We start from the raw sequence: 17,437 nt of genomic DNA, 5'->3' as shown, positions 1-17,437 counted from the left end.
CAGTAATCCATTAATTCGTTCAATTAGCCCTACCGCAGCTGAATGGTAGGGGATGTGGTAAATCCACTCAATGCTCTTTTCCTGACAAAATTCTTGGATCAATTTGCCTTTGAAATGTGACCCATTGTCACTTTGAATCTGCAAAGGCACTCCATAATGTAATATGATCTGATCTAAAAACCTGATGGTGTTCAATTGGGTTGCACGTTTGCACGGCAAAACCATCAAATATCCCGAATATGTATCTACAATAGTGCACGCATACTGACAACCTCTGCTGTTTGGCATAGGACCGATATAATCAATCTGCCAAATTTGACCTGGTAATTTTCCTCTTCTCAATATGCCTCGAACAATCTGAGGTATAGGTCTATGCAATTGGTGTTGGCACACGGGACACTGTGAAATAATTGTTTTCACTAGTTCTAATGGAAGACTGATGCCTCAAGCTTGTGCCCATCTGATAGTAGCCTTTTCTCCAAGGTGCCCACTTTTCTGATGGGCCCATTTGGCCAAACCCTCCATATCGTCTTCCCGAGCCTCTGCATCCATTGTCATAATCTTGGTGTGTTCGTCTGCAACAGAATTAAACCAACGTTCTAATGAATCTGTGGCACAATGTGCGTCCACATGATATACAGTGACTTCACTTTGTAACAACATCCCTGCAATATCTTGCCACAGTTCCTTTCCCCACAACTCTTTTGAATGAATCTTCCATCCATTCTTTTGCCAAGTCGGCAACCATACTGCCAATCCATTTGCCACTGACCATGAATCTGTGTACACATGACATTGACCAGGGGTCTCTTGTTTCAATGCTTGGTAAACTGCGTTAAGTTCTGTTAACTGACTGCTCTTTCCTTTCCCTGTCGTTGTCAACATCTTTTTTGTTTTGGGATTGTACGACACTGCTTTCCAGTACCGCTCAGTTCCCACATATCGAGCTGAACCATCCGTGAACCAAGCATGCTCTGTTTGCTCCATGGTCAAATCACTGTAAGGGACTCCCCATTTCACAGGAGACTCACGTTTTTCAGGCACCTCCGGTGGCATGTAATCTGAGGGCGGTATGTTGGCTACTTGCTCATGTAATTTTGCCACTCCACCCTTTCCTGATTTGGCTCTGTCTTGAATATACCATTTCCACTTAATTATGTTGGCTTCTTGAGCATGTCGTATACGATGCGTTTTAGGAGAGCTCAGTCTCCACTTCATGATTGGTATTTCAGGTCTCATGAATACATCATGACCCAAGGTCATCTGCTCGGTATCAACAAGAGCCCAATAACATGCCAGCAATTGCTTCTCAAACGGAGTATATGAGTTACCAGCGGCGGGCAACTTACGACTCCAAAACCCTAATGGCACACGTTTCCTGTCTTGTTTCTGCCACACACTCCAGTTAGCATAATTGTCTTGCACAGACACATTTAATTCCACTTCGCCTTCCTTCAAGGGCCATAAATCAAGCACCTGCTGCACTGTGTCTTTCGCCATCTCAAAGGCTTTCTGCTGCTCTTCCCCCCACTGAAACTCATATTTCTTTCGTTTCACTTTGTAGAGGAGAGGCAATATCTGCCCTAAATGCAGAATGTGCTGTCTCCAAAAGCCAAACAGTCCTATAAACTGCTGAGCTTGCTTTTTGCTCGTTGGAGTAGTGAATTCAAGTATTTTCTGTTGTGCTTTTGGCACCATTTCTCGATGCCCATGATGCCACTGAATCCCTAAGAATATCACTGTTTCAGCTGTACCTTGAATTGTACTCGGATTAATCTCCCACCCTTCCTTTTTCAATCCTTCTATAAGGACATCTAGCTGACTTTGCACGCTGTGCTCATCCTTGCCCTGGATCAAAATATCATCATGTAATGAGAGATCTATACGTCAGGTTTACACGGTATCTTGTCTAAATGCTCTGCCACCAGCCGGTGACAGATAGTCGGACTGTGCATGTACCCCATGGGTAGTCTCGTGAAAGTGTACTGACGTCCACCCCATGAAAATGCAAACTGTTCTTGACACTCGTCAGCAATTGGCACGGAGAAAAATGCATTAACTAAATCGAGCACTGCATACCAAGTCCCCTCAAACTTTTGGACATTTTCAATCAAAGTAATAGCATCTGGGACTGCGGGCACTAAGGGAGGAGTGTGTTTATTTAACTCCCTGTAATCCACCGTCATCGTCCACGACCCATCTCCCTTTTTAATCGGCCAGAGCGGATTGTTCCATGAGGTGGTAACAGGGCGTAATACACCCGCCTCCAAGTACTCTTTGATGGTGTCTGAAATGTCCTTGTGCCCCCCAGGAATGCGGTATTGTTTCATGGCTACCTGCTTGGTTGCCACTGGCACTTGCACTGGGGGCATCTTCAATTTGCCTACAGTAATGGGTGTACAAATTAATGCACTCAGCCCAAACTGGTACGTTTTACCACCAAGTCCCAAGGTTAGCCCTTCCAAAATGTCAAAGCCAATTATATATTCAGGTATCGGGAGCATCAACACTTGGTATTTCTGCCTCTTTAAATTGCCTATTTTCATCTCCACTCTCGTTTGCACTGCGGGGGTCTCCTTTCCCCCTAAACCTGTAATCGTAAACTGTTTGCCTTTAAATCGTGTCGGATTACCATGAATCAAAGAGGCCTCCGCCCCGGTGTCTATCAATGCTCGCACCCCTTGTGTGTTTCCTGGCCCCCAAAAAATCTTAGCATCAACATAAGGCCGCCTATCCACTTTTATGCGGGCAGACGCTGCCGGAGCTTGGCCGAAGCCCTAGTCAAACTCCGCCTCTAGCATTGCACTCACCACTTTTCTCAAATCAGTGTATGTCGGCTGGTACGGGGAAGGTGTCCCCATAGACCCTTAGTCTTGTTCTTCCGCAGGGGGGAGCAGAAGGTGAGGTGGCCCCCTGTGTCGTGGTGACTACTTGTTTCTTAACCTGTTTATAGCATTCTTTGGCTGCAAGTCCTCGTTTTTTGTATAATTCATACATTACTCTGGTTTCGATGCCATCAATTTCTTCATGTGGCACACCATCTTTTAATAAAGCCAAAAACATGTATTTTCGGGACACTCGGAGTCTCTGCTATTTTGCCGCATGCCTTCAGTTCTTCTCTCACTATGCCCCTCTCTCTCCCGTGGCTTGTTATCGCTCTTATCCCACTCTCCCAAATCTGCAAGTTGCCGAATGGCATCTGCTACCTCATCAGTAGCCTTGCCCATCATGCCTACGAGCAAAGTCATAATGACACTTTTGTATGTAGGTGGCGCAGTTCTAATCACCATGTTTCGAGTTGAAACTGAGAGCGGCACGGCTCCCATATGATCAGGAGCATCTATGTGAATAGCCTCTTACATAGCATGCTCTCTGACTTTTTGAATTGCTTCTCTCAACGTATACCACTTTGTTTCTTCACTGGGCCAATCTGTGGTAACAGGGTATTTACGGTTCCTTGCTTGGGCTATCAGGTGCAACAAAGACACCTGCGTATCTTGACCATTTGCGTCAGGGGGCGGTCCTGCTCTTAAGACCTCCTGTACATTGGTGTCAATTGACAGGGGTAAAAAATGCGGTGAATCAGTAGAATCTACCAACAACCCTGCAGCACCCCCGTCTAGTAATCTCACCATCCATGTCAATAAAGCTTCCCCTGATTTTTGCCTCAAACGGGTTATAATTTCCCCAACCTCCTGTTGTGTGTAATCTTCAAAAGTACTTAAATCCACCATCCCACCACCAGGATTCTGCGGGTGTGGTCCGGCTCGCCGCCTTCTAACAGGCTTCGCCACCACTGTTTTCTGTTCCACCTCTGGTTTGGGGTCAGACTCTTCTGCAGAACTATTTTCTAGACTGGTCGAATCAACAATATCACCATCCCATTTGTCCAGATCCCGGTCTATACCAGCGCTAGCGATTACAGTTGCCACCTTTCTTTTGTTGACCCCTCCCTGCCTTTTCCTATACTTATATCGCGCTACTCTGACTGCTGCCCTCTCGGCCACCGCCTGATATGTGTCGGCCTTATCTTTAAACAATTTCATTTGAATCTGCTGCAATAACGCAGTCTGCCATTCTGCAGCTAGTTCTCTCTCTAATCGCAAAACCTCATTTTTCATGTCCACTTGCCTCTGATGTATTTTCCTATAAGCATGCAAAAGAACCCAACCTCGCCTACCTAATGCCGCACATTCTTTACCACGTTCTACTGGAACTTGTTGCAAGCATGCAATTACATCAGTCGGATCGGCATCTCACAATCCTTGATCCCAAGTTTCACTTAAACCGGCACCACATGCCCGCGCTTGAGCCAACTTATCATACGGACTCTTAGTCCAACCTGGAATAACAACATCAGAACAGTCACCGCCAGCGTTAACGTTCTTCTTCTTGAACAAACTACTCATTATCGCAAACAAAGCAAAACCTTGTTGAACCTCTATATTTTCTTCTCCACACTGCAATCACTCCCACAAGCACTCAAACAGTTACCAAAAAGACAACAAAAAAACCTGCAATTTTCAAAAAACTTCACTTACACGACAACCAAATCTTATCTATGTTTCAACAGATTCTTGGATGCACGGAACAACTCACAACATACATCCTGTTCGTGACGCCAAAAATGTACTGCTCTCCCCGAAAAGTGCATGAAACAACCATAAATCATCAATGCAGTTATAGAGCAAGTACTGTGAACCAAAAAAAAACACAATAACTCACAACCACGCACTCTTAGAAGATAAACCAGCTCTTTACGGCTATTTATTCAAAGCTTACAAGTACATAGAAATAACTCATAAAAATAATATGGACATAGATCACAGAAGAAGTAAAGAAGTCAAAAAGAAATACATCACTGTGAAGCGGCTGGAAGACCCTGGGAACAGCCAGGCCGAGAGTACCACAGCTCACAGGAAGGCCAGACGTAAGCGTCCTTCTCTGGCTGAAGTCTCACCTGACCCCCTCCGGGTTTCCGCATATATACACACTCCACAATGGGGAGTTAATTCTCGAACATTCTGGAAATTGCACCTGCATAGTTGAGGAACAGCCGTCGGTTGCCAGCTGGGTCAATCGAGAGCTCCCCTCAAAGAGCAGAGGGCCTCCCTGCTCTAAAAACACGCTCCGCGGAGAACAGTAGCAAGCCATAACAACATTCGCTTTCCCAGCAGAAATGGCCTTGACCGCATACCAGGTTTGGAAAAGCATGTTTGTCTCAGCACTGTGAATCTAACACTTCAACAAAATGTGTGCAGCCTTTCACTGCGGTGTGAAGTAAATATCCAACATGGCTCCGAGCGCTCCCAGAATGCATTGCGTGCCCGCGCCATTTTGAATCAAGCATAAATCAACCATAACACCACCCCATCCACCACACTCCCATCCTCCACACTCGCTTCGTCTGCACCCTCCATCCCTGTGCGTCCAACAAGACGGAGTGCGAGGCAGTCAGAAATGCTGCCCCCGGACAAGAAAGCAAGGAAATAGTGTGGGGGAACAATGGGAGTGGGTCAGATGGTGTTGGTTGTGTGTAGGTGTATAGGGGGAGTTCATTGGGGGTATGTGGTGTTCATTGGGGGATATGAGGAGTTCATTGGGGGGTATGAGGAGTTCATTGGGGGGTATGGGGTGTTTTGGTGTTGTGGGGGGTGGGGGTAGCACATTTCTGTAGTTGATATTAATACACCCGTTGTGTGAAAAATCATTCAATGCCTGGACATTGTTCATTTTGTGTGTATACATTTTATTCATGACAGTGCACAGTGCCCAACTCCCACATTCCCTGTGTGCATGTCCACATGGACCCAGTGTACAATGTGTTTCTGACACATATCCATGAATGTCCCTGTGGGTCAGAAGTATTTGTCAATCAGTGATTGGCGTACTGCACGGCCATCTTGTGCATCACGTACTGGCAGAGGTGCTGCTTCTCCTCCGTCTTCATCCTCATCATCATCATCCTCATCCGGTGCATGCATGTCAATGTCAGGTGGCAGTGGTACATTTCCCCGGATGCACATGTTGTGCAGCATGACACAGGCCATGGTGATCTTTGCCACCTTCTCAGGCCTATAAAGGTGTGCTCCAACAGACCTGCTTAGGCAGCAGAACCGCGCTTGTCTGCTCAATCACAACACGGGTACAGGTATGAACCCGATTGTACTCCTCTTCATGGCTGTTCCGCGGGTTCAGCACAGGGATAAGTAGCCACGGCTTCAAGGGATATCCTCCATCACCTGCAAGCAAATACAAATAGGTCTGTGTGAGTCACGCTGAGCTGCCACCATCAGGATTCACAGCCATGGCCGCAGCAATTTGGTGTTGACATGCACATGTCCCTGTACGTATGCACAAATATTATTTAGATGCATTGTATACTGCAATATGGTGTGGTAGTCTGGATGGTGTTGTACAAATGATGCAGGGTGATTTCTTGCATGCTGATGCGGATGTACTGTGGATGCAGGACAATGTTTTGCCTCCCATTATTACTGTGTATACTACACTGTGCATGATCACACTAGCCACATTGGCACAGTTGCAATCATGTTTAGTCATGCATTGGTTGACATACCCATGGTGGCCAGGTTGTGCATCTTACATGTTGTCATTGATATACAGCATTGGTCCAATGTGTGGCAGTGATGTGTCATGTTCGGGTTGGAAGGTTCAGGTCAGGAGTGTTTAGCTCTGCATGCATTTTCCACTCACCGCCCATTCCCACCCTGGTGGAGTATGCATCCCCCCTTCTCACAACCCCAATGCACTGCCATGGGCCAATCAGGCAACTCACCAAGCAGCCAGGCACATCATCCAGCATCTCACTCCATGTAGCGCAGTAGCGTGGAGTTACGCAGCACCATGGCATCATGTGTCAATTCGGGATATCGGGCACAACAATGTGTGATGATCTTGCTGGAGTCACATACCATCTGCACATTGATGGAGTGGTATTGCTTGCGATTGCGGAACACCACCTCTAGGGCATGGGGGCCTACCAATTCTACATGGGTGCAGTTGAGGGCACCAACACAATTGGGCATGCCTGCAAGTCCATGGAAGCCTACTTTGGTGTCGGCTATCTCCTGGGCAGTCTGTGGTAGGGATATGTGGGTGCTAGCATGCTTCAGGAGGGTGTCCAGCACTTGGGTCAGCATGTGTGAAAATAGTGGTTGTGATATGCCATGCAGCTGGCCCACTGTGTGATGGTAGGTGCCTGTGGCCAGGAAGTGGAGTACAGACACCACCTTTAGTAGCGGGGGGGGTGGCAGTGCGTATTTCTATGAGGCTGACGATGTCGTCATGTATCATGTCCACAATGGTGGTGATGGTGTCCCGGTCCAACCGATACAGAGTGTGGATCTGCTCAGGGGTTAGATTGAATGGACTGGGTCTGATGCGATGGATTGGTGGCTGCCTACGAGGTACTACTGGCTGCACTGGTGGTTATTGCTGGCCGTGTCTCACCCTCCTCCTCCTTCTGCATCTCCTCTGTGCTGCCTGTTGCTGTAGCTGTAGTTGGTGTTGGTGTTGTTGCTGTTGCTGTTGCTGTTGCTGTTGCTGTAGTTGTAGCAGTATAGGCATGTCCTCCAGCCCCATGATTGCAACAGCTAGTGGTATCATTTTGGTGTAGGAAGGGGTGTGGTGTGTGGGTGTACTCCTTTTATACTGGGACAGGCTCCATTGATTCCACCTGTGGTGATTGTGTGCACCTGTGGCAGTTGCCTTGACTTGAGGTTGTGTTTACGGGTGGTCCGCGATGCCTGTATGGTCGCCATCCTGCAGGTCCTAATTACCGCCTTCGGGATGCCGGTAATTGCATGCCCTTGTGAGTTGTGATGTCCTCCTATTACCAGCATCACGGTATTTACTCTGCGAAGGGGCGCATGTACGCGCACGTGCCTGTATGAAGGGGCACGGTACGGGCGGTGACGGTATTGGCGGGTTGTCTGGACATAATGGGCCAGACCCGTTAAGGATGCCGGTATTACCATTCCGCCTTCCTTTTCCATTACCTCCATTCTCGCACAGATGGTGTTAGCCCCGACATGACAACCCCAGAGGCAGGAGTGGGTGGGCAACTGGGTCCTGGGGCTGGGCTGTGGAGCGATGGAATTCCAGTCGGGAGTCTTCTGTTCCAGCAAGGGTGGTCACAGCAACAGCACCCCTGGCTGATGTGCAGGCAGCAAATGGCAGTGCACGTGGGCAGCAGGCAGTCAGGCAGCAGCAGATAGCAGGTGGGAGCGTGCTCGGGGCTCTGGGGGGGCAGTAATTCGGCCTTCTGGGCAGGAGCGTGGTCTCCCGTGTGCTCACGCGTGGCCAGCTTGGTACGGAGTGAATTGGCACGTGAAAATCCTGCACGTCAGCGTGAAAACCGAGGAAAGGCCCTTAGCGCGTAAGCGCGTCAGCACGCATACGCGATTCCATTGGACCAAAGGCCCTCAGCGCGTAAGCGCGTCTGTGACGTGACCCGCACGGGTGTTTCCCACACAGCACGTGATGACAGAGCACACGTGGAAAGACTGCACGTCAGAGTCTCATTGCGTGTGATTGGTGGAAATGGCCGTACACCGGGATACAGGTGCGCTGACGTACTTGCGTGTGTAAGTGTCCGCGCACACCTCATATACACGTACATAGGCCAATCGCGTGTACACGCACTTTTGTCCAATTACACGCGATGAGACTCTGACGTGCAGTCTTTCCACGTGTGCTCTGTCATCACGTGCTGTGTGGGAAACACCCGTGCGGGTCACGTCACAGACGCGCTTACGCGCTGAGGGCTGCTGCCTGACTGCCTGCTGCCCACGTGCACTGCCATTTGCTGCCTGCACATCAGCCAGGGGTGCTGTTGCTGTGACCACCCCTGCTGGAACAGAAGACTCCCGACTGGAATTCCATCGCTCCACAGCCCAGCCCCAGGACCCAGTTGCCCACCCACTCCTGCCTCTGGGGTTGTCATGTCGGGGCTAACACCATCTGTGACCACTGACAACCCCCGGCCAGAGAGGCAGAGGGGCACCAGCTTCAGTGCCACCGAAGTTGGTGTCCTGGTGGAGCAAGTCCTGGGGCAGTATGATGCCCTCTTTGGAAGTTCCCGCGCCGACAAGGAAGGACGGACTCGGATCTGGACTGACATCGTGACTGCCATCAACGCGGAGGGGGTGGCAGTCCGGGACTTACAACATGTCAGGAAGCGCTGGGAGGACTTCAGGTCCAGGACCCTGAACAAGGCCCGGCGCCTCTTGAAGGCAGCGGATGCCAAGGGGCGCCGGGGCCACTTGTCGGAAGAACAGATGGGGGTCCTGGAACGCATATCCCCAGCGCTCCACGTCCAGGTCCTAGAGAAGCAGAGCCGTCTGGAGTCGAGCGGTGAGTGTACATGCATCCTGGTTGTGAGCAGGGCGTGTGGTGATCATTCCCCATTGTGCCGGTTGCACATCTGTTTGTATGGGGTGGAGTATGGGTGGGGGTGTACAGGGCCGTGGGGCTGACACATGCGAGGGCTGTAATGTGTGAGACATGGATGGTGCTTGTGTGTGTGGGCTTGCATGGCAAATGCAGTTGTGCGTGCACACATGTTTGGATGAATGTGTATGTAAGTAGACATGTCCGTGATGTCAGGCATGTATGTTGTTTTCGGCTGCATGTATGAGCACTGTGTACATGTGCATGTGTGTGTATTTGTCAAAGGTGCAACAGTGATGCTACATGGATGCATGTGACAGCGGTATGTGGAAGCCTGATTGGCAGATGTGACATGGATGCCCGTCTGAACAGTGCGACACTTGGCAGAGGTGTAGACATGCATGCAAGTGTGGTGGTGTGTGTACATGTGTGGTGCACTTCCTGTGTTGCATGTGATGTATGGCTCCCCTTTGGCTGCTGATGCTGTTGTATGTGTAGGGATGGTGGTGGCAGTTGCGATATGGCTGTGGTATGGCTCATGTGTGCCAGTTGCAATGACATGTGTGTTGGGGATTGTGATGACATGTCTGAGGTTTGCCAATGCCACTCATGTGCAACTGTCATGCGTGTATGTGTCCATTGTACAGTGCCCTGATGCCTGTGTTTTGTTTCTCCCTGTCTGCAGCGTCAACTGATGAAGAGGGCGGAGAAGGTGCTGTGGAGCACAGCGGCGGGGATCTGACCGCCAGCCGGAGACGCAAGGCCCGGCTCCCCTCCCGTGTTGTCATCTCGTCGGGGAGTGAGGAGTCCGGTGCCGCGTCCCAGGCCGCAGCTGCCGGGGGGAGGTCCAAGAGGCAGAGGTTGCAGTTGGACTCCTCGGCAGCAGAAGGGGCAGCTGGGACCCCACAGAGCCCACAGGGCCCAACAGGGGAAGATGGCACAGAGTCATCCAGGTTGGTGGGGGGTCTGGTGGAGGAGGAGGCCGTGCAAGCACCAGAGACGGGGTCTGGAGGTGGGGATCCCACTGGTGCTAGTGGTGCAGTCCAGGACCAGGGACAGGAGGCAGCACAGGCGGCCGCGGAGGTGCCTGTGTGCAATCCTGTCCCCGATCCTGTCCCTGCATCATCTTGCACCAGCAGGGATGCCTACGTCCAGACCCGTTTTCAGGCAGGGGATGAGCTGACGTCAACTGGCCTTCCTCTGCCTGCGGACGTGGCTATCCAGGTCCGGGTTGAGCCTGTCCTGGCTGGTGTGGCGTTGCGTCAACGGGCCATGCGAGGTGACCTGCAGTCTTTTCATGGAGAGACTGCACGTCATCTCGAATGGCTCGTTGACCACGTCAGCCTGCTGGGACAGGTCACCCAGACCGGATTCCTCCGTCTGATGGGGCTTGTTCCGACCCCCTCCTCAACTGGACCCCCTACGCGCCAGTCGTCCTCTGTGCCATCTTCCCACCCATCAGTCACCTGGGTGCCCTGTGGAGCTGCCTCTGACAGTGCGGCCAGGCTGGTGGAGGAGGCATCCCTGCCACAGTCGGGAGTCGGACGTCCAGCAGGGGTGGCCACATCAACAACTGCACCCCAGCCGGCGGAGGATGTGCAGGCAGCAGGAGGCAGTGCACGGGCAGAGGCAGAGCAGCAGCAGCAGCAAGATGGTGGGAGCCATGAAGGCTCGGGGCCTTCGACATCGGAGGGGCAGGCATCGGCCGGAGGGCAGGAGGACCCAGGACAGAGAGTGTCTTCCGTGTGGCAGCGGTTGGGCCACGCCATAGGTGCGGAGCGGCTGCGGGCGGAAGAGGCGCGGCTCACAATGGTCAGGGCGGAGAACTCCATGCGGAGGGCCCTGAGGCGGGCCGAGTGCCTCGAGGCAATCCGCAGGGGGTTGGAGGAGGACACGGCGTCGTCCCTGCGGACCCTCGGGGCCATGGAACTGGACCGCCTCCGGGACATCGAACAGGAGTTCGATGATGCCCTGGCCCGGAACACCACAGAGTGAGCCGCTGGACTTGCCCGCCGCCTTTGTATATAGTTCTTTAGTTTTAGGTTTCCTTTGTTTTTTCTTATGATTTGGAGTCGACGGACACTGCTTCACTTTTTGTATATAGTTGATATTTAGGTAGGTTTTTTAGGAGGTTTCCTTAGTTCTGTTGTGATGATGGACCCTTGTTATTTTTGTACATAGTTCTTTGTTGCACGGAGAGTTTTGACATTTCACTTTGGACAAAATTTTTTGGATTAGATTTTCTAGTTTTGTGTTTTTATGCGGACATGCAGCTTCTTTTTTCACATTTACATTGTAGTTAGTTTTCTTTCTTTAGCATTCGTATTTTTTTCTAATACATTTTTTTTTACATTGTTCACTGTGTGGTTTCATCTCATTGGTTTCATGCATGTCATGTTGTGTGTTTTCCCATTCAATTGGAAAATATGTGTGTGACGGACATGGGTTCATTTGCTTCATGAACATTGGGGGTGTAACATGTGATTTCCATTTCCATGTGGGTGAATGGGTTACTTGGTAGGGCTTTTTGGCTGTGGAGGCTGACCATTACGCACATTGTGAGGACCTGGTGGGGGCTGCACATGGTGGCAGGGGGGTGGGGGTGGTGGGAGACATGAGTGGGGGCCTGGTGGAGGGTGCCCCTGCACTGCTGGGGGGTGGGGGTGGTGGGAGACATGAGTGGGGGCCTGGTGGAGGGTGCCCCTGGTGGCTGGGGGGTGGGGGTGGTGGGTGACATGAGTGGGGGCCTGGTGGAGGCTGCCCCTGCACTGCTGGGGGGTGGGGGTGGTGGGAGACATGAGTGGGGGCCTGGTGGAGGGTGCCCCTGGTGGCGGGGGGTGGGGGTGATAGGGGACATGAGTGGGGGCCTGGTGGAGGCTGCCCCTGCACTGCTGGGGGGTGGGGGTGGTGGGAGACATGAGTGGGGGCCTGGTGGAGGGTGACCCTGGTGGCTGGGGGGTGGGGGTGGTGGGTGACATGAGTGGGGGCCTGGTGGAGGGTGACCCTGGTGGCTGGGGGGTGGGGGTGGTGGGTGACATGAGTGGGGGCCTGGTGGAGGCTGCCCCTGCACTGCTGGGGGGTGGGGGTGGTGGGAGACATGAGTGGGGGCCTGGTGGAGGCTGCCCCTGCACTGCTGGGGGGTGGGGGTGGTGGGAGACATGAGTGGGGGCCTGGTGGAGGGTGCCCCTGGTGGCGGGGGGTGGGGGTGATAGGGGACATGAGTGGGGGCCTGGTGGAGGCTGCCCCTGCACTGCTGGGGGGTGGGGGTGGTGGGAGACATGAGTGGGGGCCTGGTGGAGGGTGACCCTGGTGGCTGGGGGGTGGGGGTGGTGGGAGACATGAGTGGGGGCCTGGTGGAGGGTGACCCTGGTGGCTGGGGGGTGGGGGTGGTGGGTGACATGAGTGGGGGCCTGGTGGAGGGTGACCCTGGTGGCTGGCGGGTGGGGGTGGTGGGTGACATGAGTGGGGGCCTGGTGGAGGGTGACCCTGGTGGCTGGGGGGTGGGGGTGGTGGGTGACATGAGTGGGGGCCTGGTGGAGGCTGCCCCTGCACTGCTGGGGGGTGGGGGTGGTGGGAGACATGAGTGGGGGCCTGGTGGAGGGTGCCCCTGGTGGCGGGGGGGTGGGGGTGATAGGGGACATGAGTGGGGGCCTGGTGGAGGCTGCCCCTGCACTGCTGGGGGGCGGGGGGGTGGGAGACATGAGTGGGGGCCTGGTGGAGGGTGACCCTGGTGGCTGGGGGGTGGGGGTGGTGGGAGACATGAGTGGGGGCCTGGTGGAGGGTGCCCCTGGTGGCGGGGGGGTGGGGGTGATAGGGGACATGAGTGGGGGCCTGGTGGAGGCTGCCCCTGCACTGCTGGGGGGTGGGGGTGGTGGGAGACATGAGTGGGGGCCTGGTGGAGGCTGCCCCTGCACTGCTGGGGGGTGGGGGTGGTGGGAGACATGAGTGGGGGCCTGGTGGAGGGTGACCCTGGTGGCTGGGGGGTGGGGGTGGTGGGAGACATGAGTGGGGGCCTGGTGGAGGGTGCCCCTGCACTGCTGGGGGATGGGGGTGGTGGGAGACATGAGTGGGGGCCTGGTGGAGGGTGCCCCTGGTGGCTGGGGGGTGGGGGTGGTGGGTGACATGAGTGGGGGCCTGGTGGAGGCTGCCCCTGCACTGCTGGGGGGTGGGGGTGGTGGGAGACATGAGTGGGGGCCTGGTGGAGGGTGCCCCTGGTGGCGGGGGGGTGGGGGTGATAGGGGACATGAGTGGGGGCCTGGTGGAGGCTGCCCCTGCACTGCTGGGGGGTGGGGGTGGTGGGAGACATGAGTGGGGGCCTGGTGGAGGGTGACCCTGGTGGCTGGGGGGTGGGGGTGGTGGGAGACATGAGTGGGGGCCTGGTGGAGGGTGCCCCTGGTGGCGGGGGGTGGGGGTGATAGGGGACATGAGTGGGGGCCTGGTGGATGCTGCCCCTGCACTGCTGGGGGGTGGGGGTGGTGGGAGACATGAGTGGGGGCCTGGTGGAGGGTGACCCTGGTGGCTGGGGGGTGGGGGTGGTGGGAGACATGAGTGGGGGCCTGGTGGAGGCTGCCCCTGCACTGCTGGGGGGTGGGGGTGGTGGGAGACATGAGTGGGGGCCTGGTGGAGGGTGACCCTGGTGGCTGGGGGGTGGGGGTGGTGGGTGACATGAGTGGGGGCCTGGTGGAGGCTGCCCCTGCACTGCTGGGGGGTGGGGGTGGTGGGAGACATGAGTGGGGGCCTGGTGGAGGGTGCCCCTGGTGGCTGGGGGGGTGGGGGTGGTGGGTGACATGAGTGGGGGCCTGGTGGAGGCTGCCCCTGCACTGCTGGGGGGTGGGGGTGCAGGGGGACATGAGCAGGTGTGCAGGGTAGTCCCCTGTTTTGTGGGCTGCCTGCAGGGGCTGTGGAGGGTGTACAGGGAACACCTGTGAGGACCCACCCAGCCTAATTGCGTGTGATAATTCCCGCACACCCCTGTAATACACGTACCTGGCCAAATCGCATGTGAGAATTCCCGCGCACCCCTGTAATACACGTACCCAGCCGAATCGCGTGTAGAACTTCCCGTGTACCCCTGTAATACACGTACCCAGCCAAATCGTGTGTGATAATTCCCACATACCCCTGTAATACACGTACCCTGGCCAATCGCGTGTAGAACTTCCCACGCACCCCTGTAATACACGTACCAAGCCAAATCGCGTGTGATAATTCCCACGCACCCCTGTAATACACGTACCTGGCCAAATCGCATGTGAGAATTCCCGCGCACCCCTGTAATACACGTACCCAGCCGAATCGCGTGTAGAACTTCCCGTGTACCCCTGTAATACACCTACCCAGCCAAATCGCGTGTGATAATTCCCACATACCCCTGTAATACACGTACCCTGGCCAATCGCGTGTAGAACTTCCCACGCACCCCTGTAATACACGTACCAAGCCAAATCGCGTGTGATAATTCCCACGCACCCCTGTAATACACGTACCTGGCCAAATCGCATGTGAGAATTCCCGCGCACCCCTGTAATACACGTACCCAGCCGAATCGCGTGTATAACTTCCCGTGTACCCCTGTAATACACCTACCCAGCCAAATCGCGTGTGATAATTCCCGCGCACCCCTGGAATACACATACCCAGCCAAATCGCGTGTGATAATTCCCGCGCACCCCTGGAATACACGTACCCAGCCAAATCGCGTGTGATAATTCCCGCGCACCCCTGTAATATACGTACCCAGCCAAATCGCGTGTGATAATTCCTGCGTACCCCTGTGATACACGTGCCCTGGCTAATCGCGTGTAAAACTTCACGCGTACCCCTGATATGCACGTTACCCGCTTTGCGTTCCTTGTTTGGCAGCCCTGTGGACTGGTCCAGGGTTAGCGCTGCCCTTTGCGATGATTTAGCGATTTTGATGGCTTTTCCTTGCGCGAGGGCGTTCTTGGGGGCGTTACTGGCGCTGCTGCAGGGTCGCTGCGATACTCTGCGCCACGGCTGGTTTGGGAGCCTGAAATCCATGAATACGCTGTGCGCGGAAATCGGTTTTAGCGCACGTGCCTGGCGCAGTCAATCGCACGCGGACACTCTGCGCCAGCCGCTTGCGACACTTTTCTGCGAAATTCTATGAATTACCCTGTAAAGCTGAAAGGCATGGATGAAGGGACTCGCACCAACTCAAGCCCTGTATAACGGTCAGGGGGGCCGCTCTACCAGATATGACACAACACACATTGCGTGTGTAGAGGGAAGCACACCAACATATAGGGTGGGACGGCAGGTTGCCACTAGGTCAACCCCTATGGTATAATGCACATATGCCCAAAGTTAACAAGACTGGTAAACTTAAGGTATGGAGTCGGTGCAATATTTTAACATTGTCAATGTGGTGAGGACGGGCACTCATGTCTTTTGCGGACCTCCAACTCACTTTTGGGCTACCTGATACAAAACGTTACCATTGCATGCAGTTTCTCATGCCCTTGGCCCGCAAATTCACAATCTTCAAGAAATCCCACTTTGTTCTCCCCTTGAGACCAACGGCCTCCCGGAAAACATCACTGCCTCTAGAATCCAGGAACTGTACAGCCTCAAAGCAAGATGGGTAGCGGATGTGGGCATACTTGAGCCTGAAGAATGGCTGGAGGCATTGATGTTCACCGGGGAAGTTGCAATCTCAGCTAGGCTATGACTAATATGGCTCAAAATACTTCACAGAGTGTACGTTCCCTGCACTTCGTTATTCAAATGGGGGCACACTGAAAATGCTAACTGTTTAAGATACGGAGGTACCGAGGGAACTTTTCTTCATGTTTTGTGGAAGTGTGCCCAGTCCACCGCTTTTGGAGAAGATGTTTGAACAGGTTAAATATGGTCCTGTGTACTGAAATTCCAGAAGACCCAAAACTACTATTGTTGGGGATATAGGGATAATCCTCATATAATCGTTCTGAAAAACGGTTCCTATCCACTACTCTTGGTCTGGTAAAACGAACCATTGTGGGTAGGTGGGGGGCAGCGGATATCTGCAGTCGACACGTGTATATCCCTGGAAAATACAGTGTGTAGAATGCACAGGCTTATGACTTCTTATACATTTATTGCATTTTTACTTTTTCCATTGTTTATTTTTTTGAATGTTTGGTGGCCTATGCTGGGGAGTCGAGTCTCGCAAGTATAGTAGCACCTCTTTACCCTCACCAACTTCCAACTCAATTGTTTTCTAAACTATATCACACATGTTCTCGGTGACAATAAGACTAGGCGATGGCGGAATATTTTTGGTTCAGTTACCATTTGGATGTTACTTCAATCTTGCAGATTCGTTCAGCATTAGTTTGGCTTTGAGTCAGTGACAAATACAAAAAATGCTGTCCAGCATCACTGTGATTCTTCAAGTCTCTCTGCGTTCTCATGAAGTGTCACCTGGGATTGTAAGATTGTAAGACCGAATAGACAGCACATAATGTGGGCGGGGGCTGGACTATTTAGCACTCGTGAGAGTAATGCAGGGGCATCCCTGCTCTTTTTGTGTGGATCATGCAGTGATAAGGCAGGGCCTTCTCTATATCCTAAATCAAAATGTAATCGTGCAGTATCACCTATAAGAGTCTGATAGGATTTACACTTTGTATGCCCTAAATCCTACTCCAAGCATGACTGCACTAAATAAGAATCTCGCTCCGCCTCGGCCTGTGAAACATTGGCACCATGATTCGAGAATTCTGTCAGTGATGCATGACTTTCTCCAACAGTGTTGGGCATGAGCGCTACGAAAACAGGCATTAAGTTCTCCTTTGTTGCACATACTGTGCCGTTTGAATCCTTTCTGGTTCCCTCGAGAGGATCACCCATCACACTGCTGTCCATAGCGTTACAAACATCTGTAAGGGTCTTGTCAGAGGTCTTTTCAGACAAGACTTGTTTTCTGCTGTGCAAATTATATGCGCCTTCCATCACTGCCTTTAGACCAACAAGCGCTTACCTTCTTAGACGTCTGCCCCACTGCCATACTGCACTTGGC

The sequence above is a fragment of the Ambystoma mexicanum genome, chromosome 6q (genome assembly GCF_040938575.1).
Source record: "Ambystoma mexicanum isolate Mex_15411 chromosome 6q, UKY_AmexF1_1, whole genome shotgun sequence".
Classification (NCBI taxonomy): domain Eukaryota; kingdom Metazoa; phylum Chordata; class Amphibia; order Caudata; family Ambystomatidae; genus Ambystoma; species Ambystoma mexicanum.
This window is presented reverse-complemented; position numbering follows the sequence as displayed.